This window comes from Tachypleus tridentatus, chromosome 2 (genome assembly GCF_004210375.1).
Source record: "Tachypleus tridentatus isolate NWPU-2018 chromosome 2, ASM421037v1, whole genome shotgun sequence".
In the NCBI taxonomy this organism is placed as follows: Eukaryota; Metazoa; Arthropoda; class Merostomata; order Xiphosura; family Limulidae; genus Tachypleus; species Tachypleus tridentatus.
Genome location: NC_134826.1, coordinates 127044848 through 127069122, shown reverse-complemented (window position 1 = coordinate 127069122; position 24275 = coordinate 127044848). Strand labels below are relative to the sequence as shown.

The following is a 24275-nucleotide window of genomic DNA, read 5'->3' as shown; positions in this document are numbered from 1 at the left end:
AAACCAAGACGAAACGTTAGCTTATTATAATTAAAAATATCAGTTCTTAAAGGACAGAAAAAAAAAGACTTCAACCAAAGAAGGAATGGAAGCTTACTTTAATAAAAAAAAAATGTTGTGAGGAATGGGGGGACAGGTCTTATCCTGAGATAGAATGTAAGTTGCCTGCAAAGAAAACGTTATTCAAGAACAGTCCTTAGAAGAAAACGTTATTCAAGAACAGTCCTTAGACGAAAACGTTTCTATAATGGATGCAGACTGTTATATGGGGTTAAGCCTTCGTTGTAGATATAGAGGAAGCTTATTAAAATTAAAAAAAAATCCTCTAGGAACAGATCTTAAAAGGAAGCTCTGTGGAAAGTTAAATAAAACACAAAAAATAATTTTTATAGAAGTTAGACCAATGTTGTAACTGAATGCGAGTTTTTAATATGCATAGATGTTTACCGTTGGCTGAAATGGAACTTGATTGTAACAAGCACGGCAACAGGTTCTCTAGAACGGGCTCTAAGCCTAGATTATGAGGTCACAAAACTACAACTGGCTACTTTATATACAACGTTCAGGTTGCCATGTTTAATGTCACAGACGTCCATGCAATGAGGACGCCTCGTAACCAGACTATTGACAGAGAGATAAATTACACCAGTGTTTGAATACAGGTTATACTCGAATACTTTAAATTCAACAAAACCTTACGTAATTAGATTCCCTCAAAGGGTAATGACTAAATAAACTCGGTACAAAGTTTCCTGGGTCACTTGAGTGATTTAACTTTAAACTTGCTTCGACTGAGACAGAAAGTAGGTCATCTCGGTCTCTGAGATCACGCTTACAGTTTCAAGTTAAATTTTTATTAGAGATGTTTCATCGATTATGGTTATTACTGACCTTTTTTCCCTTCTCTTTAGCGCAAAAGTTACACAATTGGGTACAAACACTCTGTCAAACTTGTGGAAACTAATCTCGGATATTTACGTTATGTTCCGTACACTCTCTCGGAGACATTATTATTATTACTAGAAATCAAATATGTTTAACCCTTAAACTTTAAATTCAGAACAACAATAGTAAATACTGTTTCTATGGAATTGGAACAGTTAATAAATACACCTCTTTACAGCGTATTCTAAAGTTGGTAAGCCTCATCAAACCAGTAAGAGTGAAATAACCGATTTATTAATACACATCACCAAGATAACCTATTTTTTTAAACAACGTCTGAAATGTCTCGAAGTCACATCATTTGAAAAGAAGGAAGTTTGTTTTTGAATTTCGTGCTAGCCATTCCTAATTTAGAAGGATAAGGAAACTAGTCATCACCACCAGCTCTTGTATTACTCCTTTACCAACTTACCAGCGAATAGTGGTATTGACCGTCACATTATAACGCCCCCACGGCTGAAACGGCAAGCATGTTTGGTGTTACGGGGATTTGAATCCGCGACCCTCAGATTACGAGTCGAGTGTCTTGACCACTAGTTATTTTGAGAGAAAAAAAAGTGTTGAGGCAAAATTAGAGATTCCGAGGTCATGCCGCCAGGATAAGAGGTTCCGAGGTCATGCCGCCTGGATAAAGTCGTGTAATATTTATTGAAAATTGTGCACGTTATAGGAATCTGAGGCTGTTTTACACCCAAAGGTTTCACACACACATGGATGCAATGTAAGGGGAGCGATGGCGCACTTTCTACTTACATGTATGCAAAGCTACATAAAAACTATTTCTGCATGGATGTTGCTAATCTTGGTCTAATAGATTAGAGGAAAGGCAGCTAGTCAAAGATCTGCTGCTAACTTATAGATGACCGAATAGTAAGATCTGACTGCCATTTCTAGAGCATACATACAACCCTTAAGTGCGGAGTGCGTTTTTGTAAAATTTGGCTATGAATAATAAACACAATCCGAACATATTATAATAAGTCACACTCAACCTGGCCCGGCATAGTCAGGCGGCTAGGGCGCTCGACTTGTAATCTGAAGGTTACGGGTTTCAATCCCCGTTACACCAAACATATTCGTTCTTTCAGCCTTGGGGACGCTATATTGTGACGATCAATCTTACTATTCGTTGGTAAAAGAGTAGCCCAAGAGCTGACTATGGGTGATAATGACTAGCTTCCTTCCCTCTAGTCTTACGCTGCCAAATTAGGGACAGAAAGCGCAGATAGTCCACGTGTATTCTAGCTTGGTGCGAGATTGAAACAAACAAAGATGCTCTGTCGTACCATTATCTGAAACCTAGTGTTTTAGAACTAAAGTAAGGGGTATAGTTGAATAATACCAGCATGATATAAATATTAAAATTTGAATAAAGAGATAGATAGACTGACAGACCACTGTTACGCAAAAGACTTGGCCTTTTCTAAGTCTTTGTTCTACAATATTCTCTGTTGAAAGTTTTCACTGACGAGTAACAATACTAGTTTAATTACATACGTGAACTGAAGAATTTCATGCGATGTCACAGACTGGTTTGCTGCCGTTTTAGAGGCCTTTTCACAGTCAACAGAAAAATACATTTAAATTATTTAATGACTATTTGAGCTATTTTTACACCACAATGGTGACAAAGCGTCCCAGATTATAACTTCTATATTGTATTCCAGGAAATTAACTGATGTTGATTTAAAGAGGACAATGCGTAAAAGTTCGGACAAAAGTTGATGTCCATTTAGGAATCACAAAATAACCAAATGCCAGAAGAAAAAAAAAAGATAAAGTGAGGTTGAAATACAGTAGTGAAAAGAAGGGTAAATACTGCAACTTAGCTCTTTTTTTTTTTTACAGAATCAAAGTTCTCGCAAATCTCTTAAAGAAAGCTTCCAGAAAACCATATCCTTCTCATCCGAACCCCTACCTTAGCATGTAAAACATTTGTTGTGAGGGAGTCACGTTGAAAAACCAAATAAATTAGCTATTAAAATAAGTACAAGAGCATTAATATAAAATAAATCCTTTCAACATATTTATTTACGACCCCTGTTATTATGGACCTGTATTAATTTATATTATTTAGATCCCCTTTTAGTTTGTTGCAATAAAGATCCTCTTTTTTATGTTTTAAGATCCCCCCCCTTTATACCACTATTGTAAACCATTGTTAGTGGCTCAGCGGCATGTCTGCGGACTTACAATGCTAAAATCCGGGTTTCGATACCCGTGGTGGGCAGAGCACAGATAGCCTGTTGTGTAGCTTTGTGCTTAATTCAAAACAACAACAACCCTTTATGCCCTGGCGGAGCAGAGTATATACGTTGGGGTGTAGCCATCCCATTTCGTCACCAGGTGTGTAGGTGTTTATGCATAACATATTAAAGACGATTCCCAAGCTTCTGCGTTTGTCGTATTTGTATTAAAGTTATTTAAAATTTTGGTATTTTGTTTTTCTAATATATCATCTTAGCTCTTACGTACACCTGATGATCGTTCCATGACAGAATAGTTAATGAAGTAAATGTATGCTTCCCGCCACTTACAGCTCTTTAAATCTTCTTTAAATACTTTGTAATGTCTTTGTATATAATAGGCGGTAATAAAGCCACATCTACTGACCACTTTGTTGTCTTGTGAAGATCATCCAGCAGCTTCGAATCTTCATTATAACTCACTTTCTCAGAATCGGTGAGTTTTGTTTTTTTATAGTTCAACTGTTGTTTCAGCCATTGTATAAATTTAACAGCGAGGTAAATCCATCGTAATAATGTGAAAACGTTACCAAACTAATATATCGTTTCTTTACTTACTTTCGTAAGCCTACAAAATGTCCGACTTCCAGTTTTGTGCAAAACTTTAGGAGGTGAGTGAAATACCTTAACAGCAACCTCTCAATGTGTCCCACAGAGTAACTAACTTTTACTTTGGTTTTCAATGCCTGTCAGATTCATGTCTAATACTTAGTATATTTCTGAATCTAATAAATGAAACCTAAGATCAATTCTAAAATCTATTTTACTACGAAAGACTGAAAAGTTAGCTTGGCTCTGTGTATTGAAGCTGTATTTGTGTGATCTGAGGCAGCTAAAGTCACTACAGTTTTACGTACAAAATAAAAAGAATATCTCCTTTCGTTTTGTCATCACTTCAAGAAACAGTAACTTCGTTGATCTGAAATAACTTCGAACTCTTTTTTTCGTTTGTATATGAAAAACCTTCTGACTAAACACGTGACGCCACACAGTCTAGAGCTTGCTGTGTGAAACGCTAAGTTCTAGATGATTAGCATTTCAAACACACACGTACACTTATCAGCGTTCGGTCACGTCGGCTCACACGAACGAGTGAATTCGAAACTGAAATGCGATGTCTAGTCCCATACCCTCCCAGATCCCAATCAAAGTAAATCCAGTGTGTATGGAGAGGACATTTGACAGAGACTTGCATAACATCTTACGACACCTATTGCGCAAGACTGGACTCTCCAGTGATATCATTCACTGGTTGTCAAACTTCCTAGATTATAGGAGCAGAGAAAACTTGGAAGGCAGTTACTCAGAGTACTTCACTCCGGAAGTAGGTGCCCCTCAAGGAGGGACAGTTAGGTATTATGCTTTTCATCACGTACATCAGCACACTTCCTCTAAGTGACCGAAACTTCTCTTCTAGTCATAATTCACAAACGATGCCACCATCTGGAACACTGCCCCAGACATAACTGAAGAAACATAAAACCGTTTTTAAAGAAATAGAGCTATTTTACAACAAATTGAGATTCAAAATCAAATTACAGAAATCTCGAGTAATACTATTCACAAAATCTACAAAACAAGTAAAAATAAATCATAACTTTATCTAGACAGTATTCTTCTCCAGATGGCAACATCAGCAATATTTCTAGATTTACCATATGTTTTAAATTTAAAGTAGCAACAACCGAAAATAGTAATAAAACAAAACTCTAGCAAAGAAGTGTTGTGTTTAAAGCCTGATTCGCAAGGTTCAAGGCACCTCACCAGACGACATAATTAAAATATATAAAGCGTATATTGGACCAAAATTAGAACACCCATTGTTAGATATGCACGACTGTATCTATATAGCTGTAGTGTCAAATTTAATTAATTTTAAAAGTGACAATTTATCGTAGGTTATTTTTATGTATCTGTGTACGAATAACATGTGTGCATCAATTATTGTGAATTAGCACTTGTATTATTACATCATGTTACTTGAATTTTATATATTTTTCAGTTTTCATTAACTATTACTGCATCATAATACTCCCTAGTGTGTGGAACGTGTTAGGCCTCTGTCAGCCTATAACTAAGCTTCCAAAATGTAGTTCGAGTTAGTTAATGATATACTTATAGAGAAAGATCTAGACTACATATTTGTGAGTGCAGCCATAAAGAACATCTAGTGTCGATTTCTAAAGTGAAGTATCACATATTGTATTGTAAAAACAGAATAGAGAAAAAAATAATTTGTCTTATCAATTGTGTTATAAATCAATTCAACCAGCTTGTGTGGACTTTGACAAAAAAAAAAAAAAAGATTACTTAAAGCTCAAGATACAATTGTAGTAACCAACAGTTACTGTAGTGATTTTAGAGTGAATTTATCTTAGCGACAGAAGAGAAGAAAATTTCGTCCTGTCAAACTAGCTTGTGTGGACTGACGAAAAAGAGGTGATTACTTAAAATTCCTCGTAATCTGAGGATAGCGGGTTCGAATCCCCATCATGCCAAATATGCTCGCCCTTTCAACCGTGGGGGCGTTATAATGTGACGGTCAATCCCACTATTCGTTGGTAAAAGAGTAGCCCAAGAGTTGGCGGTGGGTGATGATGACTAGTTGCCTTCCCACTAGTCTTACACTGCTAAATTAGGGACGGCTAGCGCAGATAGCCCTCGTGTAGCTTTGCGCGAAATTCAAAAACAAACAAACTTAAAGTTCTGGATACAACAGTGGTAACTAAAAGTGTAACAAAATTTGTATATACGATTAATTTTGCCCACCAGTGGCTTAGCAGTATATCTGTGGACTTACAACGCTAAAAACCGGGTTTCGATATCCGTAGTGGGCAGAGCACAGAGAGCCCATTGTGTAGCTTTGTGCTTAATTCAAAACAACAACAACGTGTAACTTTTTTCAACATAGTATTTTAAAACAAGTGGGCTGTGTGCTGTTTGTTTACTGTATTTATCTCCAACAAGTCACAGACACCTACTTTAAAGAATCCTACCCATTCATACATAAAATTCTAATACTGATCACGGATAAATGCAACCAAATCATGCATCATCCAATTACCAAAAAATACAAAATGATATACTAACGAAAGCCTCCATAGTACCAGGCACAACCAAAATGATATTTTTACATAATTATTCAAACACCCCAGACAGACTTCTAATTGACGCGATCCTATATTAGGATAAAATCTAGTTCTAGGTACCCCTAACCCATGAATATATTAAGAAATAATGTTAAAAGTCCACTTAGTGGTGGGTCAAAGAAATTATGTGGTGATTTTTAGATGGAAATTATCTCAGTCTGTATTATAAGAACAAAGCAGAGAAGAAAACTTCATCTTGTCAAACTGTGATTAAAAGTAACTAAACTAGCCTGCATGTACTTAAATGTTATTCTCTACATCGCAAGACCTTATGTGTGAGCGTACATCAAGCGAGTGTATGTGAAACTGTACGTTAATGGTAAACCATAAATTGGACATAGTTTGGAAAGGAGTCGTTTTAAAATTCTGTTTGTCAACGATATACAAATAAAAACAAACAATCTCGAGTAAACCGGCATTTGTAGTAAATATTACCGGAAAAAAAATGTGTGAAAATACTATTTGAGCTTGTGAATTACGTCGAGCCATTTAACGGTCTTCATGATTTAGAGGTATCAGAATCCAACTTCAAGAGTATAACTCAACTGTCTGAAGGGAAGAAGGGGTCCACCGAGTACTTGATCCTCCAAACATAGGACTTAAAATCGACCTAGATCCTCAGTGTATACCTAATCATCCCGGGTTTCTTAACCAAAGAACAACTAGAGAAAGTTTCGGTTCCCAGCATATTTGTTTCCTTTGCAAATTTAATCTTCTTAAAAACTTTTTATCTTAACTTAAGGTGATCTCACATTCTCGATTTCCGGGTGTTATTCCTGAAGGTAAAAAAATGTCCTCAGTTCGAAAATATTGTTCCATAAAGACTCTTTTGTTTCTTTTTTGTTTACCTATTACAAAGTCTAAAGCAGAAATACATTAGAAATAAACAATTATCGTTAGCTTTAAGTGTAGTGTCGTTGTATAACGACACTGATGCAGTCGCCACAGCTACGAATTTCAATATTACTCAGAATGTTAAACTGTTCTTTTGTCCTTAGAACAATCACATCCTGGAACAGTTACACTAATCATAAAGCTTATTCAGTACATCTGAACTTATGACAAGTTCGTTACTTTGTTGTTAAGCAGAAGGCAACACAATGAGCTATTTGTGCTATGCCTACTACGGGCATCGAAACCCAAATTTTAGAGTTAATCAAGCAAACTTACTGCTGAGCCACAGGGAGACATCATGGTAAATACAGGTACAACCTATTATATAAGTATTCCTGGATTTTGTTTAAAGAATGTAATCAGCTTAATTAATTAAACTTGACATAAAACATTACTATTAAGTTTATTATCTGAACTTTCTCTTATGCAATAGAAATACACAAAACCTCTGTGTATTTTGTAGTTCAATTTTAACAATTTAAATCAGTGAACGATTATACATAAAATACACACATACAAGCACATAAAACCAAACAACAATGGAAATTTTTCTAATGTTTTGTAAGTTGTAGTCTGAATTTCAGGTCTTTTATCACATTTTTAATAAACAAATTTAAAACAGAATTCACGTCCTGAAAATGTTTCAAGGGTGCAGGATAAATGATTGTTCATCCTAGTGGTGTACATGTAACATTCAGGAAAAATGACTTTTATTCAAATTAAGTTTTAAACCAGTGGTGCACAAACTTTTTTGAGTCAGGGGCCACATACAGATTTCTCGTAACCGTTTGGGGCCACAAAAACGTGAAGATTAAAATCGTCCGACAGTTGTTTCACACAAGATGGACATCATATTTATGAACACACAAATAACGATTACATAAAAGAGTTTGCACATTATTCTAAGAAATGTTATGATACGTCAACCGTCACAAAGTCAGTGCGATGGATGGTGCTGCATGTCATCTACGAGCTTAGAAATGTCCGGCTTTGACGTTTGACGTTGAAAGACGTTAGACTGCTTCCAGATGATCATCAGTCAGCTGATTGCGAGTGATGTTTTTGTTCAGTTTCATATGCAAGAAAGCCTGTTCGCAGCAGTACGTGCTGCCAAGCATGTTGGTGTGGACAAGTGCGTTCTCTTTCAAATTAGCAAATGTATCAGGCAACGTTTTGTAGAAGTCAAGCAAACTGTTTTCTTGGTAAATAGCACGCAGTTCATCAGATGCCTGGAGATCAGTAAGTTCGAGCTGATATTCTGTTGACAAGTCATCCACTGATACACTGAACAGATCAGCAAAAAGTTTCATCAACACTCTGCATTGGTCAAAGTCATGAAATCGTGATTTAATCTTCGCGCAGGCGCGAACTCTCTATGTTTGACTTTCCCGTTGGACATTGCGGGCCACTCGGCGACTCGTCGCGGGCCGGACTTTGTGCACCACTGCTTTAAACCCATTTGCTTAGCAAGCTGTTCCTTACTTATCGCATTTAAATACAGTAAACAGTGGTTTAACATCCAGTGATAATGAAACTGTTACATACGAGTGTTGAACTGAGTTAATTGCACTGAGGGAGCTATTGTAGAGGGTTGAACTCTGACATAAAAATGACAGAGAATTATATATATAATGACAATAACATTCTCTGTGTGATATATTTATATATATATACTGACAATAAAATACAGAGAATGTTAGTGCGTTAAGATAAATATGGCTTGACATGGCCAGATGGTTAAGGTGCTCGATCCATAATCTGAGGGTCACGGATTCGAATCTTCATCATACCAAACATGCTCGTCCTTTCAGCCGTGGGGGCGTTATAATGTGACGGTCAATCCCACTATTCGTTAGTAAAAGAGTAGCCCAAGAGTTGGCGGTGGGCAGTGACGATTAGCTGCTTTCCCTCTAGTCTTAAACTAGATAGTCCTTGTGTAGCTTTGCGAGATATTAAATAAATAAACTAAGATACATAAATCATTCTGAAGAAAATAGGAGTTCTGGAATAGGAAAGCGTTATATCTTCTTTTCGATATAGAATAAATTCAAACACAGTGTCTGGGCACAACGCGTTCTGCAGCATACGCACCTGCTGTCACAACATACCTATTCAGGCTGATGCACCTGCTGCCACGATGTTACCGTGTAGACTGAGTGACGTGCATTTTGGTTTTACGTTATTAACATTTAAGGTCGTTACTGGATGATATTCCAGGAATTATCCAAGTTGTAAAATTCCAACCTCTTTGTAATAAAGGAAATGAAGTCCAAATGTATGGTCCTCATAAGTGGATAGATTTTATTTGCTAGTGACCAAATGGTTTTTGCTCTCTAGAAACTGAATATTTACATACTAGCGAAAGGACAGATTAAATTTTTATTTTAAAATATTCGAATAAAAAGTACTTTTTATGAATAATCTGTTTTCTGTGTCGACATGAAAGTTGTCAAATAACTCACAGTTTTATGTGGCAGTAATACCTTTTCGATAACTTGTTGATTCTACATTCTTTTGTTTGAAAAACTAAGTGATAAAGAAAACAATATGGAAAGTTCATTTTTAAACAATATTTAAGTGATACATATATATTTATTTGAAAATTGTAATGTTCTTGGTCTAATGAAACTAATATCTAGTGTAAGGAATAAGTAACAAATAAAACCAAGTAATGATAGTAAAGCACGTTGACCTAGCGCGCGTTTTCTTTTTCTACTTTAAAAGTAAACCTTAACCAAATAAGAAATAATTACTTTCTGCCAACTAGTTCATTTGAAATATTAGAGGTTATTAATATAAAATCTTCCTACATTGATTTCTAAGTAGGTAGGAGAGAAACATTGAAATGTATTAAGATACTATGTTGTCGTGAATTTGAGAGAGGAGAAGACTGTTGAAATTGTTAACAATTATTTCATATTTCTCTTTCTTGGTCACAAACAGTTTACACAGCAATACACCGTTCAGCGTTGTTGAATACTATGCCCTGTTTGATCACAATGTTCTGTGAAGCCTATGCTTGTTTGTTTGCTGTTAAACAAATTTATGAAAGTATTTATTCACAAGACGTGATGAAAAAAGCTTGAATAAATGGTAATAACGAATAAATTAGTAAAATATTTTGATATTAGGAAGATTAAAGTTTTATTACCAAAAATTATTTTTCACCCAGTCATTAAAAATAATTTTTGAACAAAAGTAACTTCAACATTGCCGGTAGGTAAAGTATAATATACTAAATTCTATTTAGGCTTATCGACAACTAGCTACATGTAATTCTAAAGTTTAATCAGTATGTGCGAGACTGAGATAAATTATGATAGTGATAATGTAAATGAAGTGAACTAGTCCGAAGATTTAATCATGTAATGTATTAATTTATAAGTTAGGTAAGTTCACTATTACTGGTGTTTTCAGCGGTAATCTTAATAATGCTTCACCATGTCTGGACAGTTTGGCAAATTTAGGTTAGGCCTAAAGCGATATATATGGTGTCTAGAAATTATGCTAAGAAAACTGCTCACTTGCGTTTTAGAGAGATAAGCCTTTATTTATGTTGTTGCCCTAGGCAATATTTGAAAATGCTATTCATGACGGAAACCCTGCAACATCATCATCGGTACATAACACACACGCATATAACATTATAATAAACAAAATGGTTAAAGATATTGCAAAATTTTACTTTAGCAGTCCTGGTCGTACTGGTTAAACTTATAACAGCTTAATATTTTTTATTTAGCTGCAAGCATGTGGAGCACTTCTTTAAAGTTTAATTTCTTTGATTTAGTATAAGCTTATTTTACACTTAGTTTGATTATGTTGCAATTTTTTGTAACTATGAGCACAATTTCCAGGCTAGTAAAACATGGTAAAGAACGTGAAGCAAGCACGAGGTGTCGTTAATACTGAAAATAGTGGCCCTGTGAATTAGCAGTGTATAAATAGCCCATTATGTAGCTTGCTCTTAGTAACGAACAGTTATAAGTGAAATTAACAGTAAAACATTTATTGATTTTGTTGTTACACTACTTTCATCCAATAAAACTCGATCTGACAATGGCTACTATAATTCTATTAAACGGACGACGAAACATTGTAGTGTGCAAGAAAATCATGATAGCAAGACATGGGGTGGGTGTTAGGAGTTTCGACACATTCAACATATATGCTAATAACTTGTTAATCTAATTTCCGGATATCCTGTGTTAAGCACCATCGTGAAACAACCAGTTAAGTGACTAAGTTTTTATTATTTAATAACGATACTTATTTTCTGTGATGAAGGATAATTATAAAGAAAAAAACTTAAAAAAATAATATTCTTATATAATTTGAAAGTAAATGTACAGAAGGCGATTTTTTTCAAACATTTTCGCAACAGTGACGTGAATAGGAGAGTGATGGTCGTTAGGTAGGCTAAAGCCTCTATCTTCCTGTGATTCTTTTTCTCTGTTATAAAAATTAAAAATTGTCAATATTCACAAAACCTTACTACGCGTTATTTAGAATCACAAACAAAAAAGAGACTTCAGCTTTAAATTGAATGTAAAACAGGGTCTTGTACGATTTTACGATAAAAAATGTAACCTGCTATTAAGTGCTAATATGCAAACATTCACTAATCAGTTTTATATCATAAAAGCGTTAATAAGAACAACTGATTAGGAATAAAAAAGATCCGTATTAACTGTTATATATTTTAACTCTATATGTACCAGAGAAGGATCCGTATTAACTGTTATATATTTTAACTCTAGGTGTACCAGAGAAGGATCCGTATTAACTGTTATATATTTTAACTCTATATATACCAGAGAAGGATCCGTATTAACTGTTATATATTTTAACTCTAGGTGTATCAGAGAAGGATCCGTATTAACTTATATATTTTAACTCTAGGTGTATCAGATGCAATCCTTGATTTCCATAGCCTACTATAATACCTTCTTTCCCCAGTTAAAAAAATAAAGGCTTGCCTGACGATGCCTGCTATCAACTTCAAAAGCTGTGGCTGTAACCATGTTTTACCAGATTTATATAATATAAACAAGAAGATGCATACACAGGCAAAAACTTTGACTGTTTTGTTTTCAGTTCAAAACTTATTGATGACGGATTAAATATTTTGTATCTTTACAAAAGTCATGATCCTCCTAGTCGTCAACCAAAGGCCTATTTACGTCTTAAAACATAGCATATTCATTCAGATGCTTAATTTTGGTTTAGGTCTTGTGGGCCTTAATGGATGTTTGAGGTCTAACGTGTGGGATCCAGATTAGATTATGCTACTTACCGCTGCTCTATAGGAAACTATAAGCAACACGAGTGAATTTAAGTTATTTGAACTGCGTTCTTTCTCATGTATGAAGCTTAAAACTTTTTTTTCTGTTAGCTTTAGTTAATGATTAATTATGAGAAAAACAAGTTTCTAAAATATCTATCACTGTAATTAGCTTCAATTATTTTAAATATACCCGTATGCTTAGCCGTTTTTTGGAGGTTCTGTCAGATCCACGTTATGGTCTACTTTTGTTATAGTAAGTCATATATCCGTATAGATCTGTTTTATTAGGTTCAGTTATATCCACTTATTAGATATTTTCGTCGGGAAAAAACTCGCATGTGAAGAATAGATCGAGCTAGCATTCCTGTCAAGTGAAGTGTATCCGTGTATCAATACAAAAGTAATTTTACATTACAAAGTAATCAGTTCCAGACCTGATAGAATACTCAGAATTGTTTGTAAGTTTGTATAGCTTTTGTATATGTTATCATTTGTAGTAACTACTTTTAATAACCGTTATTATAAATTTTAACGTTGTTTGTATATTAAAATATATTCATGTTAAGAAAGAAAATAGTGTACATCATAATTGTTGGCAAATATAATAACTTTAATACATATCGATGTTTAATTAAATTTTAAATTCATATTCAAATTTCCGGCTATTTGTAATTGTAATACGTAACATTATAAATCGGAGACTCGTCCGGAATAAATTATAACACATAAGATTTGGTTCATTCACATCTCTGGTTTGGTGTACTTACGTCATGTTCAATTACATCCACGTGTTGGTCTACTCGATTGTTTGTTTGTTTTGGAATTTCGCACAAAGCTACTCGAGGGCTATCTGTGCTAGCCGTCCCTAATTTAGCAGTGTAAGACTAGAGGGAAGGCAGCTAGTCATCACCACCCACCGCCAACTCTTGGGCTACTCTTTTACCAACGAATAGTGGGATTGACCGTCACATTATAACGCCCCCACGGCTGGGAGGGCGAGCATGTTTGGTGCGACTCGGGCGCGAACCCGCGACCCTCAGATTACGAAGCGCACGCCTTAACGCGCTAGGCCATGCCAGGTCCCTGGTCTAATCGAATAAGAGGTACACGGATGAGGGCATGTATTCTCAAGACGGTTGGAATGGGTATTAGAACTTTAATTAAAATGAAGTACAGAACAGCGTTTCGACTTTCTTAACATCCTTAGGTCATTCTTTTGTAGCTTTGCGCGAAATTCTAAACATAAATAACAAAGTACTATGAGTAACATTACTTCAATGGAGTTTGTTTTAAGTATTGTTATCACACTGATCTGATATAGTCCACAAGTTAACGCTACAGGTAATACCACTTCAGTGGAGTATATTTTAATTGTTTATATAACATTCATCTGACATATCCCAGCAACAATGCTGCAGGTAGTGTCACTGTAGCAAGTTTATTATTTTTTCTGTGGTATAATACTCGATCAAAATAAAAGTATCGTATCAGTCATATTCAAGGAAGTAATTTACACACTGCTTCACTTGTATTCTAATTAGTCTTTGCTAACACTAGTTTTTACACATTGTACTTTATGTGTAAAGTGACTGTTTGCGTTTTCTTATAGCAAAGCCACATCGGGCTATTTGCTGAGTTCACCGAGGGGACTCGAACCCCCTGATTTTAGCATTGTAAATCCGTAGACTTACCGCTGTACCAGAGGGGGACTGTCTATAAAGAGCAGTGTTCTGTCGTATTGTTCTTAAACTGCAACTACATTTGGTAGTGTGTGTTTTTTATTCAGTTTTCATGAATCGCTATTACTGCTCACATTCGAATGGCTTTTGGAAACTTTATTTTTGTTTTAAATCTGCTTTTCATTTTTAAGTATTAATAGACTTCCTATATACAAATTTTTCCCTTATTTACATTACACCAAAAACTTTTCATCTCTATTGATGTTATTAAATTATATTAAGTGAGAAGTTCTGTTAGGATGAGTATATTAAAGTCCCCCCACTAGTACAGGGGTAAGTCTATGGATTTACAACGCCAAAAATCACAGGTTCGATACCCCTCTGTGGACTCAGCAGATAGCCCGATGTGGCTTTGCTATATAAAACACACACACACACACACACACACACACACACACACAAGTGTATTAAACTCCACCTAACGTCTAGCTCTTAGACTTCGGATCTTCTTTGAAGTAAGTGATAAAACAAAAACAAATTTAATGATTATTAAATCTTCAAATGTGACAATGCACATCAAACGTGAATACGACTGACAAACAAACTGCCCTGTATCATTTTGTCAATAGATATACAGATTTTCGTGAGTCTTGAGATTAAATAGAGTTTCAGAGAAATTCTAATACATAGTTCAACCAGCTCATCGTCTTCAGTCTAGCTATACACAAAACCTGAATTTTCTATCCCTGTTAGATTTATTCAGTTCTAAAAATGTTTTACTTGTTTGAAAATATATAATTTAAAACAAATAATTTAGAATCTTTGTATAGTTAATGATCTTACAACTGTACTACAATTATACTATATTCTTATAATACAAAGTAAACTTTATAAAAACTAGAATGTTGCTCAAGGCATAGTCACCAGGATACACGCTGTAATGTGAGACATAAGATGTGTCTCGGTTTTGGGAGGTGGCTACGGAAGTAGGGGTAGGGGACACACCATTTGGCAGACCTAACCGGTTCACAAAGTCGTATACGTAGAATAATAAGAAAAAAAAATACAGCGCCCCCATCTATATTATCCTTCACTACCTACAAACAGAAGAAATAAATCTATGTTAAGCGTGAATGTCTTTCTCTCTCTGTGGGTCTGTTCCTTCTGCGCGGCTACAACTTTAAGCTCTAAACTCTAAAGTCGAAAATCAGACGGAATTTTGTGCAGGAAGCAACTAGTATTCTGTGTTCGCAGCCTCAGAGGGCATTTTGAGGCAGCAATTTGAGGCAAAAGTGACAAATATTATAATTTTTGGCAAACAGGAAGGCCAGTTGGTCTCAAATTGAAAGGGTCGAATTTCTTTGTTAATGTCTGACTAAGAGGGCTATTATTTACGGTTTTTTCTCTCTGTGAGTACTTCTAATCATTATACGCATGATCAGTTATGTGTTAAAACGACTTTAAAACTTCATGGAGCCTTCGTTTGCTTTATTCTCTCTTTCTTTCTTCTACACATACATACCTACTATCTAACTATCTTTAACTGAAAAACACTGGTGCTTTCTCTCGAACATGCTCGTACACTACCTCAACTAAATAGGCTTTGCTTCAGCCATATCTTCTGCTTCTTTTGCGTAATCGTAAAAAATTAGCTATACGATGACTTTACGAACATATTTGGTACTGGAAAATTTTCAGTTACCTTGCACTGCAACGAGGAGAGAATAAATAAATTCATCACAATATGGAACGACAGTAAAGTCAGAATAAGTTGTAAATGACACTTGATCACACAAACAGGAAAGAGGACACCAGGAGATAATGAATTTTGTTTCGGAAACTTGAAATTGTCATTAACACATATACAAGAAGAAGGAGCAGCGTGCCCTGTTCTACTTTAATTAAAATAGCTTCATCAGTTTATTAGGCCCGGCATGGCCAGGTGCTTAAGGCGCTCGACTCGTCATCCGAGGGTCGCAGGTTCGAATCCCCATCACAACAAACATTCTCGCCCTTTCAGCCGTGAGGGAGCTATAATGTGACGGTCAATCTCACTATTCGTTGGTGAAAGAGTAGCCAAAGAGTTGGCGACGGGTGGTGATGGCTAGCTGCCTTTCTTCTAGTCTTACACTGTTAAATTAGGGACGTTTAGACCAGATAGTCCTCGTGTGGCTTTGCGCAAAATTCAAAATCAAACAAATTACTATTAGTTTTTTGGACATTGTTATTTTTATTGTTTCTAATCTAAATGTTTAATTAAGTAAAGATAAATAATTTCTTCTCCCATGTTAGTACAATCGTGCTTGGCCTCAGCGAAGAAAGCTACGTTTATACATTCATAATCACTAACTTTCTTGTATCAAATACCGTCTCAAATTAAGTGAAACTATTTTTGAGGTTGCTCTTAACGTTTATTTTACGTAAAATTATTGTTAAATCGTAAGTTGGATCAAGTAACGAGATTATTAAACTTACGTGATATAAATATATATATTAACGTACCAGTTCATTGTACACATTCCTTTCTTTACTCTTAATGGAGTTCCCTTTGTTAAAAAGTTATGATTCGAGCACCGCTTATACCGCTTTTTGATAATTGTTTCGTTGTTTCAAATTAAAAAGAGCTTCCTACCCAAACATTTGTACCAGCAAAATGTTTTATGTGCATTTTAAGCCTATCTATCTTTTACTTTAAAAGTTCACCAAGTGCAAACATCAGAGAATGGTCTCGCACGATTATAATTCATGATAAGTGAGCCCCTTAGCCCCATGTTTCTATGGTGAACTACTATTTTAAAGCTGTATTTGCTTATTTACTTTTATTTAGCAAGAAAAAAACGTGTTGTGAAGTATTTGCATTACACAATCAGTTTTGTATATTGCAATATTTTTTTAATACAAGAAAGAGGGAATCAAATTCTAGTGGTGCAGGAATCAAGTATTATAAATTACGTTATCCAGATAGAACTGTTAGAACACTTCAAGTGCGTGTATAATTTTGTAAAAAAACATTCGTCTCCTTACTAAATATCATTAAAACAATAAACAAAGGTGGCTCTGTATATCAACATTTCCAAAATTTATTCTAAATTATTCCAAAAAAGAAGCTTATTTTTTTAAAAAATCAAAACATATTTATATTATTACCTCTCTCACAACACAATTTAGATTATTACATCGACAAAATATACCTATTTCTTTTCGTCGTTAACGTACTTAAAGGAAATCAAAATTTTGGTTTCAAATTTATGAGAAATAAAATATAACCAGGCTGTACGTACCGTAAAATAACAAATAACCTCTTGGTCTCATTTTGACTATGTCCTGCATCAGACTCTCGTGAAAAGATATAGGTTCTGATAAATTAAACATTTACATGCTCACATATGTGTATATAGAGTTAACTAGGTAAACTGTAAACCGAAAATCTTCTTGGCTGTTAGGTTTACCACTAACTTTTTCTCATTTCGCTGTTGCTCTGCATGGGAATTCCAAATATAGTGACGTGCACATGCAACGGTCCAGAGCTTAGTGTTTGTGAAATACCGTGCATTTCCTGTTACTCGAAGCCGTCAACCGTGTATTCTGTTAGCATAAATTGTATGTTGTTAGTGACAGAAGTCAATGTAAACAATATGCCTTTGTTTGGCCAGTACGCTGCTTGACAAATAGTTGGGAGTAGTTAAGAATAAGTTCTTCCAACCAGACAGTTAAAAACAAACAAATAAAAACCAACTAAAGTCTTGTTATCTACTTTAGCGCCATCTTTTGGCAAATGAAAACATTTTTCTTTTTTTAATAACCACTACACTATGCGTATCCCTTTTATGAATTCTGTAAAACTCATCCAATTCATGGTGTTAAGATATAGGTTCTATCCTTTAAGTTGCAGTAAGCATAAGAGAAAGACAAGTTACTATTATGACGTTCATCGAGAGATTATACCTTATCATGCCGACTGATTCTGAAGTAGACATACACCCTTGTGCAAATTAATTGAAACAAATGGTCATTTTACAATATTTTCAGTATGGCGGCCGGTGTAGGCTCGCTGGACCCGCTGATTTCCTTTAATAGTAATTTTTTCACACAGACGGCGTCATTAGCTATGTTTTGTAGTACGGTCGATCTATTTTTGGGATATATGACGAAATTTTGAGGAATATTACGTCATTCGAAATTGCGTTAGAAGGGCAAGGAGACCAGTCAAAAAACAACTTCTTACCAACTCAATGAAGAAAAAACGGTATCAATGGGGTCTGAAATACAAGAACCGGACGCAAGAACAATGGAGGAAGGTGTTATTCAGTGATGAGATTCATTTCTTCGTACAGGGTCAAATAAGTTTACATGTTTACAGATCTCCAGGTGAGGAACTTCGAGAATCTCACATCAATCAGTTCGTAAAACATCCCTTGAAGAAGATGTTTTGGGGCTTTTTCAGCTACTATGGCGTCGAAGGCTTACATTTCGTAGAAGGTGTGATGCGAGGACCACAGTACATCGAAGTTTTGCAGAGAAGAGTCATTCCAGATTTGAAAAAGAGATTTCCAGATGGAACTGGCATTTTTCAGCAAGATCTGGCTCCGTGCCACACATCGAAACTTGTGAAGAATTTTATGACTACAACGCGAATAAAGGTGCTGGACTGGCCTGGAAACTTTCCGGACTTAAATCCTATTGAAAATCTTTTGGCGATTTGTAATGAAAGACTTCGGGGAAAAGACTGTACTACGAAAGATAAGCTAATTGAGGTCATAATTGAGGTATGGTACCGCGATCCAAAAATTAGTAAAGATTACAGTCAACTCGCGGACTCAATACCAAAGCTGATTAATGATCTTCTGAAAAATAAAGGCGGTCATTTCATGTATTAATTTGTGCTTGTTTTTTGTTTTGAATGAAGCAAAAAGCTACACAATGGGCTAGTTGTGCTCTGCCCATCACGAGTAAATTTATAACGTCCCCACGGCTGAAAGGGCGAGCATGTTTGGCGCGACGCGGATGCGAAACCGTCACCTTCAGATTACGAGTCGCACACCTTAACCCGCTTGGCCATTCCGGGCCATTAATTTATGAGTGATTTTTGGATTCTCAGAAATAAAACGCAAAAAATTAAAAAAATCGTAATTTTCCGTTTTGTTTCAATTAATTTGCACAAGGGTGTATACTGTCGAATAACCATACTTTCCGATGTTACAGGGAATTTGGGAAAGAAAATCCTAAATTTTTCAAGTATGAATTGACTAATGATTTTTTTTCGAGTCTGGTTCCAAAATGAATGTAAATTGTGAGAGAAAGATTCTTTATCAACCGAATAAAAACAAAACAAAACAGTAAAGATTGAAAGTACCATATCTATATATTGCACTGTCAGTTAGTCTAGTAAAGCATGATCTGCATATTGCACTGTCAGTCTAGTAAAGCATGAACAACATACAAGAATATTGACTGTAAAGAAAATATTTTATTTAAAAGTAGAGCATGGTGGTATAACACATAGGTGTTATTTTGTTGAATTTCAAATAAAACTACAATAGGATTGTCTATGCACTAGCTGTACCTAATTTTGAAGTTATAGACGAAACAGACTGCGGCTAATCAAAGCCAATTACCCTTGTCAGATCAAACAGTGCATTTAGACTGTCACTAATATAACACACCCAGTAGCCTAAAGTGGAGAGGGTGATTTTATTTTTGATTGCAACGAGACGCGAACCAAAAATCCACAGTTGAACGCATTAACCACAGAGCCTCGCTTGAACACGTCAAGTAGGAGGCAGTCAAATTACTATTATATACCTTCTTCTAAATTTTGCAGATTCGGAACCTAAAACAGAAAATTTGCAGTGAAGGTCAAACACCCGCAGTAATTGCTATTTTCATAATACATATCCTTATTTCACAATTAACACCTGTTACATATCATTATAGTGCTATACGAATCGATTTAAGGATTTACACGTTAACGATTGTTAGTAAATCGCTTTTTATCACCTAAAACTACTAAACGTGCTAGATTATTAACGAAGAAACATTTTGTTTTAGCTTCGTCAACAACTAACGAATACTATATTAGAAAGTTCAAGTTCGCCATATTGATCAATCAAAAGGTTTTATAATGTTTTTTTTTTTTTTCAGGCGAAATATTTGTTAGAAATATTTAAATAGGCCACTATTTGAGTAATTATGTGTTGTGGTATTATAGGTGATATACTAGTTACACTAAACAAATATACGTCGTGGTATCATAGTAGGTATGCCAGTTATAACGAGCAGCTATGTGCTTTGGTATCACATTTGTCATACAAACAAGTATTAGGAAAAGTATTATCGCTAAATAAAACAGCTATGTGGAACTGGATATTGAACTTGTGAAAAAAGGAACCAAACATGATAGGAATAGAAGTGGACATAGGACATATCATTTGACCCAGTAATTATAACATAGCAGACAGACAAAGTCATCTCGACTTGATCTGGAGAATACAATACCTACATTTCTGGCTTCCTCACTTTATCTATTGAAAGTTAGGTGTTTGGTTGGAATCTCAACTTTCATCATTATATCTTTCCTTCAGTTAACTTTAGAATACCACTCTTGTGACTATTTTACAATATAGTAACATTTTACGACTGGAAATTTTGACTATTTGTTTTGCCACTGATGAAGTCAGTAATGTAAGATTTTTTTCCTGTGTTAAATCGACACTGCTTACTCTGTCTGGTAAGTGATCGTTAGCCGGATCAAGCGATATTTCCAGTTCCATCCTTATCTTACTTGGTTCCTTTTCTCAAGTTCAGAGTCCAATGGCTATGTTATTTATTGAAAAACGGTATTCCTAATACTTGTTTGTTAATTTTTTATAAGGTGGCGTATGTCGGTTACTAGGTTATAGAGTGTATTCTAAAGCTTTATAAATTGCGTATAGAATAATAATAATAATAAAACAGATAGTCGCACATCATGAAGATTGTTTTACTCTATTAAATGATGATAAAATTAGGTAGACGCTAGGCCTGTTGAAGAAAGGTGAAGATGAACGAAAATAATAAATCTTGGTTTTTAGCTATACGCCGGTTTTTCGATTTTGGGAGGTTCTAGATAGCTGAAAAGCGGCATATACACCAGAAACAAAGGTCATGTAGTTCTTCATATATAGCTTCTAATGGCCTGTAGAGAGGAAAATCTAAATGACTTTTAATAAGTTTAAAACAGACATCCGTATCATCCAGACATAAAGAGTGCTAGTACACTAGTTCAATTGCAGCAAACTTTTATGTGTTGTGATATTATTAGTATATTATACTGATTACAACAAACTTCTATGTGTTGTAATATTATTAGTATATTATACTGGTTACAACAAACTTCTATGTGTTGTAATATTATTAGTATATTATACTGGTTACAACAAACTTCTATGTGTTGTAATATTATTAGTATATTATACTGGTTACAACAAACTTCTATGTGTTGTAATATTATTAGTAGATACACTAGTTACAACAAGCTTCTATGTGTTGTGGTATGGTTGATGCCTCCTAGTGGCCAAGCGGTATGTATACGGACTTCTACTGCTAGTAACCAGGTTCTGACATCCGTGGTGAGTAAAGCACAGAGAGTCTATTTTTTAGTTTTGTGCTTAACTGCAAACAATTATTAAGTTAACGTTAGAGCACTATTGTAGTTTTGACAATCATATTCAAGTGAAGAACCGTGACGAACGCTGGCCTTCTGCTGACGTCATTGTACGAAGTGTATAGACACGACTTTGAAACAGGTGGACAATGTTCAAGCTTTTTGGTTGCGAAGAATATGCAGCAGTGAATCTAGTTATTAAGCGTCTCAAACATGCAGGATTCAATATGGTTATTAAGGAAGTTAGAGGTATCGTGTTATTTAAGTAACTTATCACTGTAATGCCATTATATTTTTCAATAACGAGGCGTTATAATGCGTTAGATTTTAATGTGAGTTATAATAACATTTCCACAAAAAACAAAACGACTTCGTCTCGTTACCTGATCTGTGCTGTTAATATTCTTTTATTTTTTATATCCAACAGTATTCTAACCAAACTATGTGTCAAATATGAGTTTTCCTTGAGTAACTTTCATGATAAATTTTAGAAAGCAGCTCAAAAGTGACTTTTATTTAAGATTTATCGACACAGACGCGTTATTAGTTTCGTTTTTAAATCTTGCAAACTGTGCGCATGCGCATTGTGCAGCTAAAGTAACTGGTTACATACAGAGCGTATATGTGTTTGTTTGCGTTTTCTTATACCAAAGCCACACCAGGCTATTTGCTTTGTCCTCCGAGCGGAATCGAACCCCTGATTTTAGCGTTTAAAATCCGTAGACTTACTGCTGTCCCAACGGGAGACAAGTGTATATGATGCATAACAAAAATTGTTTTGTTTGTTTGTTGTTAGCACGAAGCTACACAATGGACTATCTGTGCTGTACCCACCAATGGTTTTCCCTTCTTCACAGATTATATGCAAAATAATAGTAATAAAAAGTCACGCGTTTATAATATTTACTTAATGTTTCCGTTACTTCGTTAACAATAGTATATAATTCGCTATTAAAAGAAATTCTCAACTAACCTACGAAAAGATGTTAAAATATCGTTTACATGGTATTACATCATGTGCTTTGAATAAAAAAGCACATTTCGATGAAAATCAACACAGAAAATAGCCTTTCCAATTTACAAACGACAAGGAGATGAAAAGTGGCTGAGCGAGATTTGATATAGCAGTTAGCGTTCTTGGCAGACATTGCACGCAGTAAGAGACAGTTTAAAACATTGGAATAATTACAGTGTAAGCTTATTCAATGAAACGTACAGATAACAAACAATGCACTTACAATGTATTTAATATATATCTAGTTATTGCGCCATATTAAGTTCGCTTTTTTCAAATCTTTATAAGATCTGTGACGTTTTAAATATTAAAATTGCAAGTCTATTATTTAAAGTGGAACAATCAATGTATTATTATCTTATTTTTGTCCGAGGACTAACAATGAGTCATGCTAATTTTGGCGACATCTATACGCTTGTTTAGGAAGTAGATCCATTAAAGATAATCACGTGGAGAGCGTATTTTACTGTTAAAATTTTATGACACAAAGAAAGTAGATATAATTGTGCGCCTCACAACAGTTATATATACATATATACAAAGATAACTATAGCAGTATCATTGATATATATAAATATAGATATAAACATATTCCAAATAATCACATAAATGTGCATAATTGTTAAGATTATATAGTCATGTATATATCAACTTTGCTTACGTCACACATATGTCCACCCGGTAATATGAACACATGCTACACGTCATTATAAGATCAAGTGAAGCCATGGACAGTCAAATAACTCATTAAGTTGTTAAGAATAACATCTTAATGCAACGTAAAATATTTATTAATACACAGAAATGGCCATACGAGCGCGTGAAATATATATAAATTATATCTATACAAAGTAATATTACCATAAAGACACGAAGGGAAATAAATCTTACCTTAATAATAAGATGCCCACTAACTGAGTTTAGAGAAGTGTTGTAATCTTACTCTTGGATGGTTGTATTTTATCCACAACTTTATTCCTACCTGTGATTTTATCTCACTGCTTTTTACTTTGTGGTGGAACACGAAATGACTAATATTATTTTACCTACTCAGAGGCGAACGCAGTGTCTTTGGTGCTTGCGTTGTCATGACAACTGACGTCATATTTACGGCAGTGCTTCAGCAGACAGAAAAATCAATACAGTCTGCTATTTTGCGTTGGGTGGGGTTTCATTATACAAAATGAGCCAAAATATTAGGATACTGACAATTAGCCAGACATGTATGTTGGATTAAATACCTGTTTTTATCATTTTAAATCACCACTTCAAGGTTCTCATAAACTGTTTTGATAACAAACAATTCAACTTAGATTCCAGTTACAGTTGTGTAAGTATGTGTTATCTTATAGCAAAGCCACGTCAGGTATATCCATAGACATACCGCTGTACTAGCAGGGAGCAGTTGGGTAAGACAG

At 34.9% G+C, this 24275-nt stretch overlaps 1 protein-coding gene across 6 annotated transcripts in view; it reads right to left on the bottom strand.

Annotated features, from left to right (window-relative positions):
* LOC143245055 (tripartite motif-containing protein 2-like) overlaps positions 1–23899 on the bottom strand; it is a 53054-nt gene extending 29155 nt beyond the window's left edge. For 3 of the 6 annotated variants that reach the window (XR_013025453.1, XM_076490851.1, XM_076490853.1), the window contains exon 1: positions 17482–17850. The gene's annotated coding sequence lies outside the window, so the exon portion shown is untranslated. Of the gene's footprint in view, positions 1–3558; positions 4327–17481; positions 17851–23748 lie in introns of those variants that run through there. The other 3 variants (XM_076490852.1, XM_076490854.1, XM_076490855.1) reach the window with 2 other exon arrangements.
* Between the last annotated feature and the right edge of the window lie 376 nt (positions 23900–24275).